An 8,257-nucleotide genomic window follows, 5' to 3' on the forward strand; every position below is an offset into this window, starting at 1 on the left:
CTTCTAGGCCCTTCGATTTCCAGAAGTTACTAGTTGTTTCGGCTACAAAATCGCCAGCCACAACTACGTGCACAAATTATTGCTCTCCCTTGTGACAACACAGATAAGGTATATGCATGTGTTTGTAGTTTACAGTCTCCCGCACACACATAAGCATATAAGTAAATTCATCGGTGTGTGACATCTCATCTCTCGCTGCCTTGTATGTAAATGTTGCTCGTCGGAATGTGTACATATGTGTAGACGCAATTATTTATTCGTTTATGTTGATACATAATGATTGAATTATTGATGTGCATTCACGTCACTGCTTAGATCGGCTTAGAGCTGGCAGCACTCCTTAGTTTTGCTAATATTCGTAACAATATATATACTATATATACCACCATATATATACTATATATACCACCGATCTTTATGATTTTTTCAGACAACAATATATGCTATATACGTAAGCATTCGCTGAAATTTGAAGCCTCTAGCTCTTAAAATAGGGCAGTAATTACGAAAAGTTCCTTATCTGAACAATCGGTTGTGGGGGATATATACTATATAAACGACCGATCTCATAAATTTTTTCAGGCAACTATATGTGCAATATACGAAAGTATCTGGTGAAGTTTGAAGCTTCAATCTGTTAAATTGGGTAAGATATTACAAAAATCCTCTTTTTCTGAAAAATCGGTTGTATGGAGGATATATGCTATAGTGGTCCGATCCGGTCGGCTCCGACAAATGTCTAATCGGACACCCAAATACACCTGCTCACCAAATTTTATCAAGATATCTCAAAAATTGAGGGACTAGTTTGCATACAAACAGACAGACCGACAGACGGACAGACGGACATGGCTAAATCAACTCAGCTCTTCAACCTGATTATTTCGGTATACTTAATGGTGGGTCTATCTATTTTCCTTTAAGGACTTACAATTTTCGGTTTCGTGACGAAATTAATATACCATTTCATTTTCATGAAAGGTATAAAAATAGGTAGGTAATCTGTGTGAGGATGCAAAGCTTCACGTTTTTTGTGGTCTGCATGTAAAAACTATGGCTACGAATCACGTATTCCAAAAATATATGACGTAAACGTAACTATTTGATGAAATTTGATGAATCTTGAAGCTTCTAGCCGTAAAAAAGGGTCCAATATGACAGTTTATATGAAGTATATAATATATATACCACCGATCTCTATGATTTTTTCAGACAACAATATATGCTATATACGAAAGCATTTTGTGAAATTTGAAGCTTCTAACTGTTAAAACGGGGCAGAAATTGCGCAAAGTTTCTTATCTGAACAATCGGTTGTATGAGATATATACTATTTATACCACCGATCTCAACGATTTTTTCAGACATCAATATATGCTATACACGTAAGCAGTTGGTGAAATTTGAAGCTTCTAGCTGTTAAAATGCGAAAAGTTTCTTATCTGAACAATCGGTTGTATGAGATATATACTATATATACAACCGATCTCTATGATTTTTTCAGACGACAATATATGTTATATACGTAAGCAATCAGTGAAATTTGAAGCTTATAGCTGTTAAAATGGGGTAGAAATTGCGAAAAGTTTCTTATCTGAACAATCGGTTGTATGAGATATATACTATATATACAACCGATCTCTATGATTTTTTCAGACAACAATATATGCTATATACATAACCAATCGGTGAAATTTGAAGCTTATAGCTGTTAAAATGGGGTAGAAATTGCGAAAAGTTTCTTATCTGAACAATCGGTTGTATGAGATATATACTATATATACAACCGATCTCTATAATTTTTTCAGACAACAATATATGCTATATAAGTAAATATTCGGTGAAATTTGAAGCTTCTAGCTGTTAAAATGGGGCTAAAATTTGCGAAATTATATATATATATACTATATATATATACTATATATACCACCATATATATACTATATATACCTCCGATCTTTATGATTTTTTCAGACAACAATATATGCTATATACGTAAGCATTCGCTGAAATTTGAAGCCACTAGCTCTTAAAATAGGGCAGTAATTACGAAAAGTTCCTTATCTGAACAATCGGTTGTGGGGGATATATACTATATATACGACCGATCTCATAAATTTTTTCAGGCAACAATATGTGCAATATAAGAAAGTATATGGTGAAGTTTGAAGCTTCAATCTGTTAAATTGGGTAAGATATTACAAAAACCCTCTTTTTCTGAAAAATCGGTTGTATGGAGGATATATGCTATAGTGGTCCGATCCGGTCGGTTCCGACAAATGTCTAATCGGACACCCAAATACACCTGCTCACCAAATTTTATCAAGATATCTCAAAAATTGAGGGACTAGTTTGCATACAAACAGACAGACGGAAGACGGACAGACGGACATGGCTAAATCAACTCAGCTCTTCAACCTGATTATTTCGGTATACTTAATGGTGGGTCTATCTATTTTCCTTTAAGGACTTACAATTTTCGGTTTCGTGACGAAATTAATATACCATTTCATTTTCATGAAAGGTATAAAAACAGGTAGGTAATTCGTCTGAGGATGCAAAGTTTCAGGTTTTTTGTGGTCTGCGTGTAAAAACTATGACTACGAATCACGTATTTCAAAAATATATGACGAAAACGTAACTATTTGATGAAATTTGATGAATTTTGAAGATTCTAGCCGTAAAAAAGGGGTCAAAATGACAGTTTAAATGAAGTATATAATATATATACGACCGATCTCTATGATTGTTTCAGACAACAATATATGCTATATACGTAAGCATTTTGTGAAATTTGAAGCTTCTAACTGTTAAAACGGGGGCAGAAATTGCGTAAAGTTTCTTATCTGAACAATCGGTTGTATGAGATATATACTATGTGTACCACCGATCTCAATGATTTTTTCAGACATCAATATATGCTATACACGTAAGCAGTTGGTGAAATTTGAAGCTTCTAGCTGTTAAAATGGTGCCGAAATCGTAAAAAAATATATATATACTATATATATATACTATATATACCATCATATATATATTATATATATCACCGATCTCCATGATTTTTTGACACAACAATACATACTATATACGTAAGCAATCGGTGAAATTTGAAGCTTCTTATAACTGTTAAAATGGGGAAGAAATTGCGCAAAGTTTCTTATCTGAACAATCGGTTGTATGGGATATATACTATATATACCACCGGTATCTATGATTTTCTAAGACAACAATATATGCTATACACGTAAGCATTTGGTCAAATTTGAACATATCTAAACGATTTTTAAGATAAATATAAAATAAAAAATAGGTAGGTAATCTGTGTGAGGATGCAAAGCTTCACGTTTTTTGTGGTCTGCATGTAAAAACTATGGCTACGAATCACGTATTCCAAAAATATATGACGTAAACGTAACTATTTGATTAAATTTGATGAATCTTGAAGCTTCTAGCCGTAAAAAAGGGTCCAATATGACAGTTTATATGAAGTATATAATATATATACCATCGATCTCTATGATTTTTTCAGACAACAATATATGCTATATACGAAAGCATTTTGTGAAATTTGAAGCTTCTAACTGTTAAAACGAGGCAGAAATTGCGCAAAGTTTCTTATCTGAACAATCGGTTGTATGAGATATATACTATGTATACCACCGATCTCAACGATTTTTTCAGACATCAATATATGCTATACACGTAAGCAGTTGGTGAAATTTGAAGCTTCTAGCTGTTAAAATGGGGTAGAAATTGCGAAAAGTTTCTTATCTGAACAATCGGTTGTATGAGATATATACTATATATACAACCGATCTCTATGATTTTTTCAGACGACAATATATGTTATATACGTAAGCAATCAGTGAAATTTGAAGCTTATAGCTGTTAAAATGGGGTAGAAATTGCGAAAAGTTTCTTATCTGAACAATCGGTTGTATGAGATATATACTATATATACAACCGATCTCTATGATTTTTTCAGACAACAATATATGCTATATACATAACGAATCGGTGAAATTTGAAGCTTATAGCTGTTAAAATGGGGTAGAAATTGCGAAAAGTTTCTTATCTGAACAATCGGTTGTATGAGATATATACTATATATACAACCGATCTCTATAATTTTTTGAGACAACAATATATGCTATATAAGTAAATATTCGGTGAAATTTGAAGCTTCTAGCTGTTAAAATTGGGCTAAAATTTGCGAAATTATATATATATATACTATATATATATACTATATATACCACCATATATATACTATATATACCACCGATCTTTATGATTTTTTCAGACAACAATATATGCTATATATGTAAGCATTCGCTGAAATTTGAAGCCTCTAGCTCTTAAAATAGGGCAGTAATTACGAAAAGTTCTTTATCTGAACAATCGGTTGTGGGGGATATATACTATATATACGACCGATCTCATAAATTTTTTCAGGCAACAATATGTGCAATATACGAAAGTATATGGTGAAGTTTGAAGCTTCAATCTGTTAAATTGGGTAAGATATTACAAAAATCCTCTTTTTCTGAAAAATCGGTTGTATGGAGGATATATGCTATAGTGGTCCGATCCGGTCGGTTCCGACAAATGTCTAATCGGACACCCAAATACACCTGCTCACCAAATTTTATCAAGATATCTCAAAAATTGAGGGACTAGTTTGCATACAAACAGACAGACGGACAGACGGACAGACGGACATGGCTAAATCAACTCAGCTCTTCAACCTGATTATTTCGGTATACTTAATGGTGGGTCTATCTATTTTCCTTTAAGGACTTACAATTTTCGGTTTCGTGACGAAATTAATATACCATTTCATTTTCATGAAAGTTATAAAAATAGGTAGGTAATCTGTGTGAGGATGCAAAGCTTCACGTTTTTTGTGGTCTGCATGTAAAAACTATGGCTACGAATCACGTATTCCAAAAATATATGACGTAAACGTAACTATTTGATGAAATTTGATGAATCTTGAAGCTTCTAGCCGTAAAAAAGGGTCCAATATGATAGTTTATATGAAGTATATAATATATATACCACCGATCTCTTTGATTTTTTCAGACAACAATATATGCTATATACGAAAGCATTTTGTGAAATTTGAAGCTTCTAACTGTTAAAACGGGGCAGAAATTGCGCAAAGTTTCTTATCTGAACAATCGGTTGTATGAGATATATACTATGTATACCACCGATCTCAACGATTTTTTCAGACATCAATATATGCTATACACGTAAGCAGTTGGTGAAATTTGAAGCTTCTAGCTGTTAAAATGGGGTAGAAATTGCGAAAAGTTTCTTATCTGAACAATCGGTTGTATGAGATATATACTATATATACAACCGATCTCTATGAATTTTTCAGACGACAATATATGTTATATACGTAAGCAATCAGTGAAATTTGAAGCTTATAGCTGTTAAAATGGGGTAGAAATTGCGAAAAGTTTCTTATCTGAACAATCGGTTGTATGAGATATATACTATATATACAACCGATCTCTATGAATTTTTCAGACGACAATATATGTTATATACATAACCAATCGGTGAAATTTGAAGCTTATAGCTGTTAAAATGGGGTAGAAATTGCGAAAAGTTTCTTATCTGAACAATCGGTTGTATGAGATATATACTATATATACAACCGATCTCTATAATTTTTTCAGACAACAATATATGCTATATAAGTAAATATTCGGTGAAATTTGAAGATTCTAGCTGTTAAAATGGGGCTAAAATTTGCGAAATTATATATATATATACTATATATATATACTATATATACCACCATATATATACTATATATACCACCGATCTTTATGATTTTTTCAGACAACAATATGTGCTATATACGTAAGCATTCGCTGAAATTTGAAGCCACTAGCTCTTAAAATAGGGCAGTAATTACGAAAAGTTCCTTATCTGAACAATCGGTTGTGGGGGATATATACTATATATACGACCGATCTCATAAATTTTTTCAGGCAACAATATGTGCAATATACGAAAGTATATGGTGAAGTTTGAAGCTTCAATCTGTTAAATTGGGTAAGATATTAGAAAAATCCTCTTTTTCTGAAAAATCGGTTGTATGGAGGATATATGCTATAGTGGTCCGATCCGGTCGGTTCCGACAAATGTCTAATCGGACACCCAAATACACCTGCTCACCAAATTTTATCAAGATACCTCAAAAATTGAGGGACTAGTTTGCATACAAACAGACAGACGGACAGACGGACAGACGGACATGGCTAAATCAACTCAGCTCTTCAACCTGATTATTTCGGTATACTTAATGGTGGGTCTATCTATTTTCCTTTAAGGACTTACAATTTTCGGTTTCGTGACGAAATTAATATACCATTTCATTTTCATGAAAGGTATAAAAATAGGTAGGTAATCTGTGTGAGGATGCAAAGCTTCACGTTTTTTGTGGTCTGCATGTAAAAACTATGGCTACGAATCACGTATTCCAAAAATATATGACGTAAACGTAACTATTTGATGAAATTTGATGAATCTTGAAGCTTCTAGCCGTAAAAAAGGGTCCAATATGACAGTTTATATGAAGTATATAATATATATACCACCGATCTCTATGATTTTTTCAGACAACAATATATGCTATATACGAAAGCATTTTGTGAAATTTGAAGCTTCTAACTGTTAAAACGGGGCAGAAATTGCGCAAAGTTTCTTATCTGAACAATCGGTTGTATGAGATATATACTATGTATACCACCGATCTCAACGATTTTTTCAGACATCAATATATGCTATACACGTAAGCAGTTGGTGAAATTTGAAGCTTCTAGCTGTTAAAATGGGGTAGAAATTGCGAAAAGTTTCTTATCTGAACAATCGGTTGTATGAGATATATACTATATATACAACCGATCTCTATGATTTTTTCAGACGACAATATATGTTATATACGTAAGCAATCAGTGAAATTTGAAGCTTATAGCTGTTAAAATGGGGTAGAAATTGCGAAAAGTTTCTTATCTGAACAATCGGCTGTATGAGATATATACTATATATACAACCGATCTCTATGATTTTTTCAGACAACAATATATGCTATATACATAACCAATCGGTGAAATTTGAAGCTTATAGCTGTTAAAATGGGGTAGAAATTGCGAAAAGTTTCTTATCTGAACAATCGGTTGTATGAGATATATACTATATATACAACCGATCTCTATAATTTTTTCAGACAACAATATATGCTATATAAGTAAATATTCGGTGAAATTTGAAGCTTCTAGCTGTTAAAATGGGGCTAAAATTTGCGAAATTATATATATATATACTATATATATATACTATATATACCACCATATATATACTATATATACCACCGATCTGTATGATTTTTTCAGACAACAATATATGCTATATACGTAAGCATTCGCTGAAATTTGAAGCCTCTAGCTCTTAAAATAGGGCAGTAATTACGAAAAGTTCCTTATCTGAACAATCGGTTGTGGGGGATATATACTATATATCATAAATTTCATAAATTTTATCAGGCAACAATATGTGCAATATACGAAAGTATACGGTGAAGTTTGAAGCTTCAATCTGTTAAATTGGGTAAGATATTACAAAAATCCTCTTTTTCTGAAAAATCGGTTGTATGGAGGATATATGCTATAGTGGTCCGATCCGGTCGGTTCCGACAAATGTCTAATCGGACACCCAAATACACCTGCTCACCAAATTTTATCAAGATATCTCAAAAATTGAGGGACTAGTTTGCATACAAACAGACAGACGGACAGACGGACAGATGGACAGACGGACAGACGGACATGGCTAAATCAATTCAGCTCTTCAACCTGATTATTTCATTACTTAATGGTGGGTCTATCTATTTTCCTTTAAGGACTTACAATTTTCGGTTTCGTGACGAAATTAATATACCATTTCATTTTCATGAAAGGTATAAAAATAGGTAGGTAATCTGTGTGAGGATGCAAAGCTTCACGTTTTTTGTGGTCTGCATGTAAAAACTATGGCTACGAATCACGTATTCCAAAAATATATGACGTAAACGTAACTATTTGATGAAATTTGATGAATCTTGAAGCTTCTAGCCGTAAAAAAGGGTCCAATATGACAGTTTATATGAAGTATATAATATATATACCACCGATCTCTATGATTTTTTCAGACAACAATATATGCTATATACGAAAGCATTTTGTGAAATTTGAAG

Source organism: Eurosta solidaginis, chromosome X (genome assembly GCF_040869045.1).
Source record: "Eurosta solidaginis isolate ZX-2024a chromosome X, ASM4086904v1, whole genome shotgun sequence".
NCBI lineage: Eukaryota > Metazoa > Arthropoda > Insecta > Diptera > Tephritidae > Eurosta > Eurosta solidaginis.